This window comes from Astatotilapia calliptera, chromosome 15 (genome assembly GCF_900246225.1).
Source record: "Astatotilapia calliptera chromosome 15, fAstCal1.2, whole genome shotgun sequence".
Taxonomy (NCBI): Eukaryota; Metazoa; Chordata; class Actinopteri; order Cichliformes; family Cichlidae; genus Astatotilapia; species Astatotilapia calliptera.
This window is the reverse complement of record NC_039316.1, coordinates 12,962,173-12,981,138: the sequence shown is the minus strand read 5'-3', so window position 1 is coordinate 12,981,138 and position 18,966 is coordinate 12,962,173. Positions and strand designations below refer to the sequence as shown.

At 38.7% G+C, this 18,966-nt stretch overlaps 1 protein-coding gene across 1 annotated transcript in view; it reads left to right on the top strand.

Moving 5' to 3' along the window:
• The first annotated feature begins 10,543 nt into the window (after positions 1 to 10,543).
• dusp10 (dual specificity phosphatase 10) overlaps positions 10,544 to 18,966 on the top strand; it is a 28,616-nt gene continuing 20,193 nt past the window's right edge. The window contains exon 1 of the mRNA XM_026142825.1: positions 10,544 to 10,609. The gene's annotated coding sequence lies outside the window, so the exon portion shown is untranslated. The remainder of the gene's footprint in view (positions 10,610 to 18,966) is intronic.

Sequence of the window (18,966 nt, the reverse complement as noted above, 5' to 3'; positions counted from 1 at the left end):
CTTGTGGAACTTGTGGAGAGAAAAAAGGCAAAAAAAAAAAAGATTCCCAAAATATCCTCCCTGTTCTGTCTGTGAAGTTGAAAGTGACAACTGCAATACCTTTGTTCTCTGAGTGCAGCTGCAAAAATAGCTTTCAATAATGTATTAGGAGAATAAAAACTGTGAGCTGATTTCTGGGGAGAAGGCGCTCAGCTCTGTGTATGTGCCAAGACCAAGAGCTTTCTCTGCTGTGCACAGACTGTGAGAAAAGATCAGGCTGGTGAACACAAACTGATCCTCTTGACTTCTAAGATTGCTCTACTTATCCAGCTGGGAATAAAATCTTGGCCTTGGAATAAACAGCTTATTCCTATACATATATTAATGTCTGATCTCAGCGAACAATTGCTCAAATGGGATAAATTGAGCTTATTTCTGAAATTTTGTGTGTGTATAGAGTTATGTGGACAACTGCTGTTTTCCCATCTGAGCAGAACAGCAATGTAATGACTCCAAAATGCAAAGTGCCTTGACCAGCAGAGCATTCACCTGAGGCTATGAAGGTTTAATTTCTTGTGTGCCTCAGTGTGATAAGTGGTAGTCCAAATGTTGTGACTTTCCTTCAAGCTCTGCAGAGGCTGGCCAACTGGAGCACAAACGGGTGGGGGAAAAAAACTCCTGAGTGATCAGAAATGTGAAAAAGAGAGCACAACTGAATTCCAGGCGGGCATCAATTATTAAGCCATGGAAGACAGCTGTGACAATATATCTTTATTGCATCTAGAAAGAAGGGAATATTTTAACAAACCACACACAACTATGAATCTACTATAAATCTAAACCAGTGTGTCAAACCTGTTTTAGTTTATGGGCCATATACAACTCAATTTGATCTCAAGTAGAATGAACTAAAAAACCTATTACACGATGACCTACAAAAAAAAAAACAACTCCCAATCATGCCCTTTCTTCTTAAGGAATAAAAATATAGTCTGAAAACCTTTGAATTTAATCCACCATCAATCGGCAAAGCTGATGAGAAACAGCTGAAGATGTCTTTAGAAAAAATTCACCAATTTCGCCTTCGTTTTTCCCAGTTCAAAGTCTACCATCATAACTTAAGGAAATGTGTCAGAGTGGGTCCTTGAATTAACCTTTCTTACTTTGCTTTGCTATGGCAGGCCATATCAAAAATGCTGATAATAATTGAGGCCCCTGGTTTAGATTAAATAATCAGTTTTTCTGGTTGATATACATTCCAACGGATGACATCAAGTGCCAGACTTAAATAACACCATACAGATTGTTCTACCTGTAGATTGTAGGTTTTCACATCATAACTAAATATGTTGCGTTCTACCTGATGGGTTTGTGATCAAACCCTATCGAGTGTTTGCTGTGAGTAAGTTAAGTTTCAGCCTACAGCAGGTCTGCTGGTGCTGTGCCTAAAAATGCAGTCCCACATATGCTGTAACAACCTATAAGGTCTTTCCAGAGCCACAGATTACTTCATGTAACTGTGTTTTCTCTGAATACTCCAAATAGTATTACTTATTATGAAGAGACAAAACCTTACCTTATAATACAGCATTCTGGCAGCAGCATATGAACCCATCACAGTAGGAGAAACACACATTAAAATGAATAATATTCATTTAGCAGCCACAGTTTTAAGATCCTGGTATTGTTCATGCGTTGACATTATAAAACCTGTGCCTATGTTTTTTTTTTGTTTCATGTTTTCCTTTCTTGATTTTTATGGTATTACTGTTATTGTAACCAAATGAATTTGTGACCCATTTAATTTTAGAAACGTCTAGTATACTCCAAATCATACTTTCTTGCTTGAGAGACATAAATTCAGTCCTGCATCAGGTCGCTCCATGTACTTGTAGCACACTGTTTGAACCTTTTAACTGCTGTTTCAAAGTTTAGCTTCAATTTTTTTTATTTGAGAGGTCTCAAATGGAAGAATCTGTGAGTAAAGCATCTGGAAGATCAAATAAGATCTTTTCCATATGTGGGCATCTTTTGTGAGTCTTTAAATGACAATCTTTTAATTTATGCCCCTTTCTTGTCCTTCTGATGAGTGTTGTGGCTAAACTGAAAAGGATAATGACTCTGGATTTCAGTAAACATGTAATCTTCGATTTTTACCACCCATTATGTTTCTTTTTTTCTCAAGTATAAGAAAACATAATGAATATTTATATTACTTCAGTGGTGATGTCATCAAGGTGATATCATCCACCAACACAGCCAAACACAAATTTATCAAGCCTGCAGCTTGCAGCTGAGGCACGCTTCCCACACAGTGCATTCCCCCGAAACTCTACAGGTGTAAACTCAAGGTAGGCTGAATAGTCCTTTGAAATAATTTTCCAGAAACTAACCTGTCAGCTGCGTATGCCACAATGACTCATGTAGGTGTATATGTGCCCACTGACTCACGTTGCCCCCACTCATCTATAATTCTGTGTAAGTACAATGAGCAATGAACAAACAACAAGCTCAACCTGACCCAAAGAAGCCTTGTTTGTTAGTGTACCCAGACTGCATAGATGGTCTTTGTGTGGTTGGAAATACAACAAAGCCTGCTGCGTTTCGAATGAATGTGGGAGACAGAGCGTGTGGCCTGTCTGTCTCTTTGCATTTCCTCCTTTACTCATCATTGTTTGAAACAACACTTCCGTTGCCCCCCACACACACATCTGGATGGTTGTTAATGGAGATAATGTGGTTGATTTTTTTCCAGATTATGCAACAGTGACATCAGTTAAAATTTGTCATTTAGATATTTATTGCGGTGACGAGTTATTAAATGCATTAGTAAGAAAAAAAAACAAAAAAACCCCCAACTATAAGCAAATATATGAAAACTGTGGAAATACATCCATTAAAGCTGTTCAGGGCTTTCTAATTTGAACCATAAATTACATAATTTGTGTGGACAACATGTCATCATATCCTGCTCTTGAACAGAAATAATACTAAAATGCTGGTGACGTTATTTTTAGTAAGTCAGTGGGGACAAAGTAGGAAAACTCCAGGTCTGAAAAATGGAGTTCAGTGCAGTTCCTCTAATGACCTATTGCGACTGTCTTCAAAACCAAGCTATAGACTCTGACACTGAAATTGTTTATAACATGTTTATAGATTTGGTCTGTAATGTTAACTTCCACCGTCATACGGACTGTACTGTGATTAACCTGTTTGGCTTTTGCAGTTTTGGAGCATGAAATTTTCCATAACAATTTTCCATGTGTATGGATGCAGCTTACTAATCAACCTCAATACAGTCTCTTCTAGCTCCAAATAAAAAAAAAGAAAGAAATGTAGATGAACCAAGTGTTGACAGTGAGGCTTGAAAAATCCAGAGTACAGATGGCTGCAACAAGTCAACTAAACTTTTAGCGTTGCTGCCTTTGCTAGTCCACCACCAGGAATACTAGTCCATACTAGTTTTTCAGCATTGTTCTGACACAGCATTTTTCTGATTTTAGAGTTTAAGAATGCGGTCTTACATATTTGTTTAAAAAGCACATTGAAGCACATGTCCCAGTCATAAATGACCATGAAAGATTTCTCACAGTGTTGAAGTTAGTGCTGGGCGATATGGCCTAAAATCCATATCGCGATATAACTTGAAGCACGTGCTGTAACGATATATATCGTGATATATTATTTTCTTCTGCATAACATACTTTCCACACTATAAGGCACACTTAACCCTTGTATGGTGTTCAGGTCTGTGAGACCCGTGTTCAGTTTTTTTCAAAAGAAAAATTAAACAATTAATTATTTTTTCACGTGTAAATGTGTTGTGTCTTTCCACTCACTCCACTTGATTATAACTGATTTATTTATAACATTTTATATAAAAGAAAAACGAGAAGCACATTAATTCATAAATGTGATCTAACAAAGGTAAAGGGAAAAAATTAACCATGTTTGCTGTTCATATGTCTTGTAATTGGGATGAAGTAAACATCTGTTGAGTAATTTAACATAAAATTGTTTGATAGTGTTAATTTGGAAAGCCAAAACTCTAGCGGGTCCACCAGACCCATGAACACTGGCTGAGTAACAAAAATACGAACACCACACAAGGGTTAAAATCCTTTAATTTTCTCAAAAATCAAGAGTGTGCCTTATGTATGAATTCTGGTTGTGCTTACTGACCTCGAACCGATTTGGGCGTGCAGAAATCTGTTAAAAAATGTTTTAGTACAACTTTGGTAAGCCGTACTGCTTGATGGATTGTCAGACCATTATGGCTGCCGTAATGAGGAGCTTCATGGAGTAATCTGGGTCCAAAACTCCGTTAACTTCAGGTCCCAAAGTCAAACAAACACTGAGAGTTAAAAACGGTCTAAATTCTTTCATCTTTAATAAAATGATCAACGTTGCTGCTTTACCAGGTGTAACAATTAAGTTTAACATCCAGGCGTCCATGAAAACAGAATTTATTCAATTTAACGGAGTTAGAAGTTAACAGGAAGTTAGCTCGCTAGTTTCCACCTAAACATGACATACCATGTTCTGAGTGAGAGATTTTTGAAACGAATTAAAACGTACAGCTCTGCTATCACTTCCAATATAAATGAAGACAGAAGACTAAACAGCAGTGGCGTTTGCAGGGTTACTGAAGTTGGACTACCTGGTATATAATGTTGTGCTACGTGATTGCTAGCGACACAGCTATGTTAGCATAACATTAGCACAGTGAAGCTGGAGGATGAACGCCAACTTTTTTCCACTCGATAAAAGTTAACGTGGGGGGTTCTGGTGGTCAGGGACAAATGCAGCCGCATAGCAGGATGCTATACACGGGCCAAACTTCAGTCAGGAGAACAACTAAGATTATTCATCCACAATACAAGGTTAGTTATTAATATACTGCAACAACATGGGAATAGAACAGCTGCGAGAGAACTCAACATTAATGAATCAATGTTACAGAAGTGGAGGAAGCGCAGTTTTTGGCTTTCCCCATATTTCAAAAGTGCTTTATCTCTTTGCTATGACTGTCGCCCTGCATAATTTGCAGATGATAACGGTTGTAACCGCTGCGATGCTTTCGACCAAAACAGGCGCAGCTTGATGACATCATCAACATGCGCTATCGCGGTAGAGCGATACTTGTTGGTCGTGTCCAAATTCATGGGCTGCATCCTCCTGAGGCCGCATTTGTAGACCAATTATGTCACAGCGACGCGCCGAAGGCTGTCCAAATTCGTAGACTCCTCCGAATGCAGCCGACAAATGCGTCCTCCTTTTCCCCGAATTTGAAGAATGGATCGGGTGTGTCCTTCGTGGCCCACCATATCCCAGAATTCATAGCGCGGCCCAGCCAAACTCCAGTTTCCAACAATGGCGGCCGCTACTAAGTTTTAAAATTACTCATACTAATCTTTCTGGGTCACAAAATAAACTTTTAACATATTTTAGGCGAGAAAGTAGCTATGTAAACATCAAATATCTGCTCGGTTTATCAAGATATCACATATTTGCAAACGTGCTTCGACGTTTTCGGAGACGTCTGCTACCCACCAGCTCGATAGCTAGCCGGGAGCTTGAGGGTCACTGAAGCCGCCGAGAACGGCACAACTCCCGGCACGTCATTTTCAGATCACCACGGACTTTCGCTACTCGGGTTAAACGTAATATATAAGTCACTTAGACAACCTAAAAATGTTATTGTTGGGCTTTTTTCAGTGTTTTGTTTGTTCGTGAGTAAATCGGTTTGGCTGAGATTAAAGTTATTAGATTAGATTAGATAAAATTAAACTTTATTAACCCTGGGTGGGTTCCTCCTTGGTTTTTACACAGCTGACTAAACGTCAAACAGAAAACTGAAACAGAAGTGTGAGACGGTCGACAATTTACGCCAGTGTCCTGTTATATTTTAGATAGCAAGGAGCAGACGGCAGAGTTTATTAAACTCCACCGAGACGGCGGTGACGCTAATCAGAAGGGAGGACCGTCCAATTTCCCCAGCCGTTTACTTTCCGGCCTACCCGACCTTCTGAGGACCCGGCCCACATAGACCGCAAAGGCCGGGTCCTCAGGAGGATGGAGTCCATGAATTTGGACATGGGCTGCAGTCAAAATCTTTATCGTTGGCCAAATTTATATAGTTTATATCGTATATCGTTTATATCGCCCACCCCTAGTTGAAGTGGTAATCCCATCCAGAGTAGATATCGGGTTAGACGCTATGTTTCTAATTGGCCAATTGGTGTGTGTCATCTGACTTTGTGGATATATAAAGCTGGGTGTCACCTGTATAGAAATGAAAATCTATGCTATGGTTTCTAATAATACTGCCTGAAGGAAACATGTAGAATGTAAACAGAAATGGTCCCAGGACAGAACCCTGTGGAACTCCACAAATAACCTTATTGTGTGAAAAAGACATATGTACATGAACAAACTGTAGTCTATGAAATAAATATGGCTGGTGTGCTTTAAATGGTGCAGTGGGAAGCTGTTATTGCGCGATGCAAGCTCTAGAACAAAATATATAAGGACCTTTTCTCTATTGCGATATTCTGCAGTACTTTGATGTCTCTCTCTCTCTTTAAAAAAAAAAAAAGTAAACAAAAGAACAGTTGTATGTCAGTTTTATCACAATAAACTGGAATATAACCAAGAAACCAAGGCAACTGTGACTCCCACTGCTAAGGTTACCCAAACTGATCTGGCACTGTGGGTGTTTGCAATTTCATGCATGGTGCAAACTGCTACGCATTTCAGCAACATCTAAAACATGGTTTGATTAACAATAAATGTGATATATGGTTTTATATTTGTCCTAAACTATGAACCAAATATATGTTTCGACAATTTTCTTCAGGTTTTCTCTCTTTTAGACAAGTCTAATTTTTCTCTCTCTGTTGTTTAAAAGACTAGCAAATTAGGAACATCCATAATCCTAAAATGGAACTCACCCACCACATTTTTGACTGTCTTTGGTGGGTGTTTGCTGTGTATGAGTCATTTTCTACATAAAAATGATTGCTGACTGGTTATCTGTCAATACCAATGAGCTACTTTCAATTTATAGATTATGTGCTCTTTTAGCTTACTTAACAAGGGACAGGAAGGAAGTGGTGTCTCAATAGCATGTCTCCACCCACGGTCATTGCTGTGCAGATTGTGGTTGCAGTGACATGATCAGCAGGACAAGACAGACGCCCATTTTCACAATATTTAACACGACTGCAGGGGTGAAAATGACCAGCTATTGGCTTTTTTTATTTATTTTACAACCCAGAGATAGAATTTGACTTGTACCATCATGATGTTTACGTTTGTTTCTTCCCAGCTTAATGACTTGCAAAGAGATTTTTTACACACACATTAATATTAATACTCTAATACCACTTCCAGTAGTATTTTTTTCCTCAAATATTACTAGAACAAACTCCTTTTCATCTTGTACGATCATGAGGTTTACATTTGTTTCTTGGTTTTATTTTTTGATGAACATCAAATGGTGGCCTACTGTGCACTGTACCTGTGATGGTCATGTTAAAGATAACTTCTCTTACTGAAGTGTAACAACCTTGTCTGAATCTGAGTGTTTACAGCAGTAAACTATAGCCAGAGCTTTCGTCTCACAGGGATTGCTTGTACACACACTGACCCAATTATTTAAAAACTATTCGGTTTGAGCATCCACTTTTATAAGAGTAGATGTTGGGCTGAAAATATTTAGCATAATATGATCCCTTTAAAAATATCATTACAACACAAAGCTGAAGTCTGAGTACAGAGTGAGGAAAGATATTTCTTATTTTGCATCTTCAATAAAACGTTTAGTATGTCAGATCGTTTTTTTTTTTTTTAATTCTTACCCATGTCCTTTTGTCTTAATGGAAATCTTGGTGCTGTTTTGTATATTTCTTGTCAGCAAATTCCAAGAATAGCAGAACAAGAGCAAAACAAACAACAGGTTTGTCCATCTGTTAACACATCAAGATTGTGGCGCACAGCCCCACAGTCCATTTGTTCCTCCTGAAAACTAATTTAAAAAGCTGTTCGCAGAACTCACAAGTTCTCCTCAAATGGGAGTAAATACTCTGTGTTCTAGTTAAACACATTCTCAGAACACAAAGAGAGTGTACCACATGTAGGCTGCAGATAAACTGCCTATGTCTGTGATAATGAAGGAACAACTAACCCAGTCTAATAGTGTTTCTGATTCATTTGGAGCTCTGTGACACAGAGATATAAATAAGACATGCTTTAAAATGGCCAGTTTAATGTTAGTTATGGTCTTTCACTGTGTTCAATAGTAAGAAAAAGTAAAAGTAAAATTCTGCCTTTATGTTTGTTCACGGTAAGGCAATCAATTCAAGCTTTGTAAACTCCACTGAATCTGTCTGCTAGTAAATTTTCATTGCCTGACCTCACTCAAAACTGTGTGCTCCTTCTTTTGTATTCAAAAAGCTCTGATGGTGTGTTATAGGCTGACATTTCACCACTAGCCTTTCTCTACGCTGGCCTTTAAATTTGCTGTTTGTGTGTCTTTGTCCTGTGTTTAAGTGTGTGTTAGGTCAGATTAACAAATGGTAAGGCCGGTGGCAGCCTGAATAAAAGCATTAACCAAGGGACAATGGGAGCGTGAGACTAAGCCCTTTCACAACCTGTCTGACAGCTTGTAGCGTTGATGTCATCCTCTGACTCAGGCTGTTACCACCGCCGCTGTCACCCTGGACGCTCGGATGCATGACATCACCAAATGACACATATCACTCTCCACTACTGCCTCTCTGCTTTCATTTCTCTCCCTTTGTCTCTCTGTCTCCAGTCATTTGCATACTCATCAGCTTTCCTGCATTGTAGGCTTCCACTTTGTCAGACTGTGAACAAAGGGAGAGCAAGAAAGGACATCATTAGTTTCCCAAGGAGACTCGGATAAAGGCAGAGAAAACACAAGAACAAAGATAGCAGTGGCTTCTGATGTGCTCCCAGGAGGATATTTTTTAAAAATCGAGTACATGATCTTTTAAAAGTGCTTACCGAAGGAGGCTGCAGGTTGCAGAATAAAGTCATTATTACAATTTGATATTTCACAAAAGGAACAGTAAATAAGTTACGGTAAATGTTTGAGTTCATTGCCTTAAATCCCACATGTGGTGGACTAGAAGGGTATTCATACCAAGACAAATACACCATTTCACAATATTCTCCTTTAACGATGTTCCTCTTTGCTACCAAGTTATATGAAGTTTGGCTTAGTTTTTGACTAATCCTACATGTGCTGATAGACAGAAAAATGTTAAAATCAAATCAGTAATCAGCCAATCACATGGCAGCAACTCAATTCATTGAAACATGTAAAAATTGTCAATATGACCAGTTGAAATTCAAACCGAGCATCAGAATTGGGAAGAAAGGTGGTTTAAGTGACTTTGACTGCGGCTGTTGGGGTTGTTGGTGTCGATATGGACCAAAATCTCTGAGAAATGTTTCCAGTACCATAATACCAAACTGTGCCTAAGAAAGCTCCTAGTATGTATATTTCACACAGACTACATAGCAACAGCTGAGCGCTAGCCTAACAATTTTCAACATTATTTAAACAGGAATTTAAATTCTTGGGATGAAGAATATCTTAAGTGTCAAGGACCAAGATAGGCAGGATAAACCAAGCTTGTTTTTTTATGATGGGAGTGCGACCATGGCAGAGAGCATTCTTGGGAAGAACATACAGAAATGGCCTTGTTAAAAAAAACACTTGAGTCACATATTATTGTAATGCTTAATTGGAAATGACGAGGAATGGTCATTTTAGACAACCAGCTCAGAGAGTGTATACCAAGAAGGCCAATGCTGTGTCTCATAATTCGAAAAATATTTATCTGCAACAAAATGTACAAGATTCATCCTTGGTTCAGTTTTTACCTCTCCACCAAGTTTCATGAAATTCTGTCACACAGGTTCTTTGTAATCTTATTGATAGTGACACAGGCAGACACATGTGTCACTGAAAGTACCTCCTCTGTGGTAAAGGAACTAAAACAAGAAAGAGTCACCAAAGCTCAAAGTCCAATAACCAGACACAGACAGCTTCTTTATCAGTGGACTGAGTTTACTCAGTAGCCATCACATGATGTAAGCATGGTCATGGGATCATGTGGGGAAACCCATCTTTAAAGATAGCTTTTAGTGGAGATATCATGCTCAAAGGTAAAAGTCATCCATTGATCAGATGTGGTCAGGAAACCCAGAATAACTTCTTTAAAAGGGTCTTTGGCTAACAAGGCTAACACAAAAACAAAGACAAATTAACAAATTACATGCATTATTTTCAGCAACTTAGCCAGTGCGTGAGTTTTTTCCCATCTTTCACTCTTTAAAAGTCAGTAACGCCCAGGTCACTGCATGTTTTCATAACAGAAGATACCTGACACCAGAATCTTTACTAGTGGAACTACTTGCTGTACTGGTTCAGTGTATGCAAAGCATTTGTGATGATGTCAGTGTCATGTATCGAGCTGACCTAATTTACACCGTGTTGATAAAAGAGGAAACTTCACCACATGCAAATAAATTTTCCTACCTGGCTGGAGGATAACGCATCCCAATTCTTTCCTACAGGAGCGCTTTGGGACACAGTGTATGTAACCTTTCTTATATTTACCAAGAGTCTGACGGTCACATTATGACTGAAAACGCAATAATCCTCTTTTATTTTTTTTTAAGTGTTAGTCTCACAAGAAAGTCATTTACCTGGTTAGAAGATCCCCCAAATTCATTGGAAATCCAGAATTCACGAGTACACGAGTATCTATTCTACGGGTTTGTACTTCACACTTGTGTAATTTTTCTGTGAACTAGGATTGTTTTGAATTTGCCCGTAGGTGTTTGCCTTAAACTCAAATTTTAGATAAGCTCTGAGAAGCTTTTTGCCTTCAAAATAGTTTTTCAGTGTCATACCTCTAACACATAAAGAACTGTGCTGTTTTTAAATTTTAGGCCTTTTAGATGATTTGATTCTTATCTTACCAAGAATACTAGAAGGCATCTGATTGATTTAAAATTCTCTCCTTAACCTGAAAACAACACATAGAGTCACACTCATAACGAAACGTCTTCAGACACAAGATGATGTGTCATGTCAAGTTTCATGCCATGATATATATTTCTCAGTAGATCCGATTTTTTGTTTGCTGTTGAAGTTCATGACTTTAAAAACCAATTGGGTGCAGAGGTCTGAATTTATTTTGGATTTCCTCTAATCCACACAAGGTCAGAAATAACCATACAAATAACAATACACCGCCACTAATGTGTACACTTGATTAAATTGATGATCCTGGAATCTGCAGTTCTTTAAAAATGGTAAGGGATTGGTTCTTATATAGCGCTTTACCACTCAAGCCAACATGTTTCATTTATCTACTCACACCAGCACTTTTTTCTATGCTTTTTCTAGCTAAGTGCTTTCTATCTGATAGTGATGCATCAGAGAGCAACTTGGGTTTGCCCAAGGATACACTGTCATGCAGACTGGAACAGCCAGGAATCAAATCACCAACCTTCCAATTAGTAGATGACTTTCTGAGCTACAGCCACCCCAAATGGGCCATTAAACTTCCAAAATGGTTGACCTCAACCCTACATGAAAATTTGTGGGCTAAGCTTAAAAGCCAGGTCTTTGGCAACAATTCAATTCAATTTAAATGCTTGTCGATAGCTACTAAAAGCATCTGGTTGAGGTGCAACTATCTAAGGGACATTTAACCAAATATCATATATTTGATCCTGTATGTATGTCTTTGACCCTGTGGGCATTAGAGAAAATCCAAAATAAATACACACTTGTGCACCCACTTCTCCTTTTTAAAGCGATTAGATATGCTGAACAACAAATCCACACTGCAAAAAGAACAGTTCAAAGAAATCATAAAAGCCCCAAATTACCATGACATGCCCACGATGAGTGGATCTAACTTCTGATCCCTACTGTACATATAACAGTTTTGATTTAAATCTAAAATCGAGTTAAAATGCAAACTTCCATTTGTTTTTGGCTAACTACCTTAAACAGCACAAAATCAGCGGTGACATCATTTCGCTGCGCTCTGTATGAACGTAATTGGTGAATAAAAAACGATCCGTGGCATGTTTATGAAAGCTTCCTCGCTTTAACTGTCAGTGCATCATTCTGCATAGTGAAGCTCAAACATCCAAGAGAATTAACAATGTCCTGAGGAAAATACAAAAACAAAGTTCAGCGCTTGTTTACTTCTCACTGAACATTTAATATTCATTAGCCTACTCAGGAAAGGTTTTGCATATGCTATTCTATACACCTGGTATCTGGCAAGTTTTCCCCAGCAAAATCACCCTCAGTCACACAGGAAGTGGAGCATTTTACATTTCTGACAGCTGCAACAGCTTGTGTAGAATAAAAGAGGCAAGATGGGCAGTTAACATGAGCTGTATGTATAAGTGAGCCTGGAGAGACAAAGAAATTAATACTAGAAACTCACAGAATATCACTTTCTGTTTGTTGCAGTAATCGTCTAGAGCTGGGGGGGCAGCTGCAAAGAGAGGCTAAAGCTCAACCTCCTCTTAAGAGCTAAAAGGGCCTGGCTCCCACAGAGCCATGCAGCAGGTGACCTCCCCTGTCCTGGAAACAGTTGCTATTTAGACACGATGAGCAGCGGGCGCAGAGAGTCATTGTTATTTATATTGTCTTATCCTTTTGGTCGAGGGCAGCGAGTGCATCCGATAAGTTTCTCCACTTGAAGGTCAAGACTGAGAAGTTTGGTTTATAACCTTTGAGAGGACACGGACGTTTATTAAACACACGCTCACTGAGGGTGATGGGTATAAATATCAGGGAACATTATGCAAAACCCCCAGCCGTGTAAATCCATCCATGTGTATGATACGCTTCCATCCTGGGTTAAGGTCACAATTAAATTGGGATCCCACTGCAGGCAGAATGACAGTATTTGCTATTATTGAGAAAGCATGACCAATACTTTATATTACACATAAAGAACTACAGTGTATCGGAGACAGTGAGGTTCCCTCCTTGAAAATACAGATTATAAGCATGAGTGTGTATGCGAGCAAGTGAGAGCAAATGTTTAAATTTTTCTGATTGTTAACTAAACAATATTTGGTAGTTGCTAAGTGACCATGAGGATGAGTCACCCTTCCTCAGGCGGAGGGACATGCCAGCTTGAATGAATAATACTGAGCAGACTAGCCCAACTCAGAGAAAATAGGGCTGTTATGAGTTTGGTGATGGAGCTGTTATTGTTCGGTGTAAACTATACCTCTTCTGGTAATCCGTCACAGTGACGGCCCTCCTCACTCAGGCAACACTTTCAGGAGAAATTTATTATTTTATTTTCACTGCATGCAGTCATCGGCTAATTCAGTACTTCTCAGCCTTCAGCTGGAACTCCCCTCAGAGGTGGGCATCACAAGATGACTTATGAAATGGGTTATAAATGTATTTCTAATTATAATTTAAACACGCTGACACAGTGAGCTTGGTTATTTTGGGGATTTAATGTGTTTAATTTCTGTCATTGTTAACTAAACCAACACATCACTCTGGGATAATATCTCATTTAAGTGTTTCTTTTTAATTAAAGTTGAATACATTTTAATAAAACAAAAAAAGTTGCTAATTCTGATGAAAATAGCACGCAGTGGATATATTTGAAATGGCACAAATGCTGAAAGAGGGTTTCAGAAGACAAAAACTTGTCTGCAAACACTCAAATGTGCGGAAGCTCGTTTCTGCCACCGACTAGGATTTTTTTCCCCTTGATTTGCAGAGGTAAATTGAAATTTAATGTAATCTTTCTGAATTTTTAGTCATTTCTTTTTTCAGAAGTTTGAGTTAGTAAGTCAAAATTTTATACAATAACCTGAAATTCTGACCTACCTTTATTTTGAAAGCAAATGTCCCCTGTTTCCAGTTTCTCAGTATTTATATTTAGTCTATCTGGTTGTTAAGTGATGACGTGACGAATCCTACTTCCGGGCCTAAAGTAGTCTGCGTTTAATATGGCTTTTGTGTTGTTAACATGTTTAATGTTATGTATTTTCTTCTATTTAATCTCAAAAAGCTCCTAAAACAGTCAGTGATCACTGTTGACCTCCCTCGGCTTTTATTATCGCTAATCATTTATTTAAGCTCAGTTTTTAAAACCTTAGGATGTAACTACAGCCCAGCCCATGCAGCAGTATATGAATGACTAACCTTGTATTGTGGATGGATTATCTCAGTTGTTCTCCTGGCTGAAGTTTGGTCCTTTTACAGCATCCTGCCATGCGATTACATTTGTTCCTGACCACCGAGAACACTCACGTTAACTTTTATCGAGTGGAAAAAAAAGTTAGCTTGTTTATATTATGCTAACATAGCTGTGTCGCTAGCGGTCGCGTAGCACATCATTATATACCAGCTAACCAAACTTCAGTAACCCTACAAACGTCACTGCTGTTTAGTTTTCTGTCTTCATTTATGTTGGAAGTGATAACAGAGCTGTACGTTTTAATTTGTTTCCAAAACTCCGCAGTCAGGACATGCTATATTGTATTTAGATAGAAGCTAGCGAGCTAACTTCTTGCTAACTTCTAACTCCGTTAAATGTCATAAATTCCGTTTTCATGGATGCCTGGATGTTAAACTCAATTGTTACACCTGGTAGAGCAGAACGCTGATCATTTTATTAAAGATGAAAGACTTTAGACAGTTTTTCAACTCTCAGTAATGCCATAGTGATCGTTTGATATATGGACCTGCAGCGGAGTTTAGGCCCAGACACGGCTAGTGACGTCAGACTTAATAACCAGATAGCTGCAAGTCTCCAGCACGTTAAGTGCAAACAACTACTTCAAGTTATTTTCTCAGTAATGTGAGTAAGTAGGATTAATTTTTCAGATAATTACCTCAGATCTTTACTTATGGGTGGAGAAAGCCCCAAAACGTTTTACAGTTTTGTCTGGCAAAACACAGTGTCTGGCAAAAAAGATTTGCCAGACATTTTGAGTTATTTTCTCAGATGTTTAAGTTCATGAGTGAAAATTTTGATTCATGAGTGCAAGTATAAGTATTTAAAAATGAGTGAGCTAAGCATCAATATCATGGTCCCTGTTTTCTGCTGGGTTTATTGCGCCCCTTTGTGTCTCTGCTTTTCTGCACCCACCGTCCTCTCTCTAGCTTCATGCACAGTGCTAGTGTTAATTACTTAGTTAGTTACAGTCATGTACTCCCTCTTTTTTTTGCGAGGATTCCTGTGTCCTGCATTTAGATTACCTCTCCAGACGAGCTTCTAACAATAAATTCAAAGAAGACATTAGTTAAACTGTTGGCACCGATTTGCAGTTGGAGCGAAACATCTTACAGAAGAGGCAAAGAAGCAGTAGTTGATGTGAAACAGTGAAAGAGCCTGTCAAAACTCAATTACAGTGGGAAATGAGAAAAACCCTGACATTTCAGTTTGACTGAATCAAGCCAAAGTGTCTGGTTTAAGTTTGACTTCTTAAAGCAGCTGGAGTCATTTAGGCTAGAAGATGTATTCTTTTAAAGTTCAAACATTAAACCCGAATGTATTTGTCGAGTTAAATAACAGGCACTCAAATTGTTTTAAATGTCACTCAGTTCATGTGTTAATTTCTGTCGTGTCATCATCGGACGTCCTATCAGCTTCAAACTGGTGGGTGAAATCTGATTTTATGCTGGCCAAGTGACGACTAACAGTTCACCTCAGCTCTAAAATGTGTTTACCAGTGTTGGCTACCCTGTTGTATCACTGATCTTATCACACACAAGTATTTTAGGATTTTCTCAGTGCGTGAGGTTGCTAAACTAAAATACACGCTGAATTGTGAAACTCCTGTTTGTCACATACTGTCAGTTTGTACAAAAGTTTAGACAGGAAACCGAATTTCCATCCAGCAAAATCCAAAAGTAAACAAAGGCAGTCACGGCGTGACAGTATTTCCGAGGGAGGCGCCATAATGCATCGACAGCCTGGGCTGACAGTTTTCTTTTTCTTTCTTTCTTTCTTTTTGTTTTTTGTTTTTGTTGGACCCTCGAAGCTCAGACAGTTCGTGCAATGATAGTCACACAGCCTTAACGATGAGCAGAGAGTGATTTTGGAAAGCCGGCGTCGGTGCTTGGTTAGCATCTTGCTCATTCAATTAAACTGTCTAATGAAGCTAATGAAAACGATTTCCAGTGACGGTGAGAGTCATAATTGGCCCATTAAGCTTAAAGAGGTAAGATATGTTTGAGGCTGCGTGTTGTTTGCGTTGCAGCCTAATGGAAGAGAAGCTGATAAATATGCACAAAGTGAAGAAGCATATAGGTTGACAGGCTGTTGAATCTTTGGCAGTGTCCCTGCTTGCCATTGCTGGACATGTTGCTTTTCAAGCTGTTGAGTCTGCAGTAAGCCCATCTGTGCCATTCCCTGTTAGAAACCATCAGTAGCAAAAATTTTCCATTTATTAAATGCTCAGCATTAAAAGAGGAATAAAGTTAATAGCCAGATGGGATGAAATACTAGAGGGAGAGGCCAGCGTTTTGCATGTTAAAGACTAAAAAACAGCAATTAGTAAATGGGCTAATTTGTAATTTAAACACTTCTCTCTCGTGTCTTTGCTAAATGAATGCATGTGTGAGAAGTGTCTTCCAAGGTTACATAAGGTTGAGATCTTCCTGTTTAGCGCTAAATGTGTCTCTGAGTCTGCACCTTGCTGAAGACAGGAAGTGGTTTGGGTCTTTCATCTGGGCCAGTGAATACCGCACCTCGATCAGTCACATTTTCCATGCTGAGTGTCAAAAAAAAGGCCTAACCACTTCACTGTGTTTGAGATCAAAGTTTGACATTATCTCACAACAGATACACGAAGCCACACACTGTCATGTTTTCCATGGTGTGACATTTATGAAAGGAAGGCAGTTTATTATAATCCAGTTCAAGATCTCACAAAAGAGAGAAAATGGTTGCCACATTAGCTTATCGTCCTGCTGAGCATTCAAAACGAAATAGAAAAAAACAAATCTCACCGCGTCATTGACATCATCAGAGGCAGCAGCAGCAGCAGCAGCATCCACCTGCTGCCAGTTTCCTATGACAACAGGTTTGAGAGATTAGAGATATTGATTTAACTGTGTAAATGTAAAAAGACGGATGCTGTAAGCAGCATAGAAAATGTCTATGAAATGATGAAAATGAATGACTTGGACAGATGTAAAAGCAAAAACCTGAAGGCTAAATGCTATCAGTGACTGTGGGAGGTTGTATTGAACTTTTCTATAAGTGGTTTTTGCAACAGAAAGATTTTTCGAGAGCGTAATTACATCACAACTATCAAAAATGCAGCTAAAGAGACATTTCTCAAAAACCGCTGGATGTGATGAACTGCAGTAGCTTTGGTGATCCTAAAGAGTTTCTGCCTGTCATCATGGAACCTGAATTTTAATTTAATGAAGCTATGACCCTATACCTATTAACTTTGAAGCAAAAGCTACACTGTCGTCAGATGATGTCTGATCATCTTCAGTCAAAACCTCAAGCATCCAGTTTTCCCACGACCCTGTACAAACCTGTGGTAAACTAAGTACACTCCCAATTCAGTGTCAGCTATAACATAAAGTAATTGTTTTTTATATGACTTATCAGTCACACCATTGTGAAGGAGTGTTAGTCCACTCCACTTTGGTGATGTTACTTGAGTTCATTGAGGTTTCCACAGCATTTTGATGTGGTTGAGTTTCAGACTTTGGCTGACCATTGGAACAGCTTGAGCCTTTCCTTTTTCAGTCATTCTGTTGTTGCTTAAGATCTTTGTCCTGCTGCATGACCCGATTTCAGCAAAACGTTAGCTGTTGGGCAGTTAGCCTCACATTTGACTTCAGCATACTTTGGCATACAGAGGAGTTTGTGGTTGACTTTGATTGCAAGGTGTCCAGGTCACGTGGAACTGAGTGTGACATTTGGTACGAGGTATTTGCCCTGATATGCTGTGTGTGGTTTCCTCCAAACATGGCGTTGAGAAAAGACATTGTTCCAGAAGTCTTGTGATTTGCTCATTTGCAACTTTGCAAACCTAAGCCATGCTGTCATCATCTTTTCAGCAACTCCCCCCAACAAGCCACACTTGTTAAAGAACATTTTAAATTTAACATGGTAACTGAGGCCTGAAGAGTCTAGGATATAGCTCTTGATTTTTGTTTTGCAGTTTTCTGAGCACTGCATAGTATGACCTTGAGAAATTGTGTCAACACACACTTGAGTTCTCCAGACCAACAAATTCCCAAAACTTCATCTAGAGGTGCTCACACTTACTCATGCCAATGCTCAATTAAACAAGTGCATTTGATTTTTTGTTACTAATGCTCTCAGTTCTCATTGAAGCAGTAAGGGTGTTTTTCACACGATTCTATGCAGAGCTGTGAAAAGCTAAGTACACCCTTACAAGGATCAAACAAAGACTATAATTGGTCAATATACAGGAAGTACAAACACAAACCAGAAAGCCCTTACCTACAGATTCTGTATTAATGTACATCAGCTCACACGCATCCATTTATCAGACTACGAAAAAGTATAATAAAAACAACACTTCCCTCGTGTCTGCAGCTGTCTGCACACACACACTCACAAATCAGTATAATAAAGTTAAAATCAGTGCAGTTTTTGATGTATTTTTTTCAGTTTGGTTTTTATTGTTTTAAAATAGTTTAATCTCAAGTCTATTTTTCATTAGTTTCAGTGGTAGTTTCATGCTTTACTACATATTGTATTGGTGGTATTTGCCAGAGGTAAGATTTAGAATATTTAGTACAGATATGAAAATATTGACAACTTGATTCACTGTGATTTACATACCTCAGTCCTAATAAACTGTGTTTCCTCAGATTTGTCCTTTCACTTAGTTTTCTAGTTTAGTTTTTTCACACTTTGTTTTAGCATTTAGTTTAGCTTAGTGAGG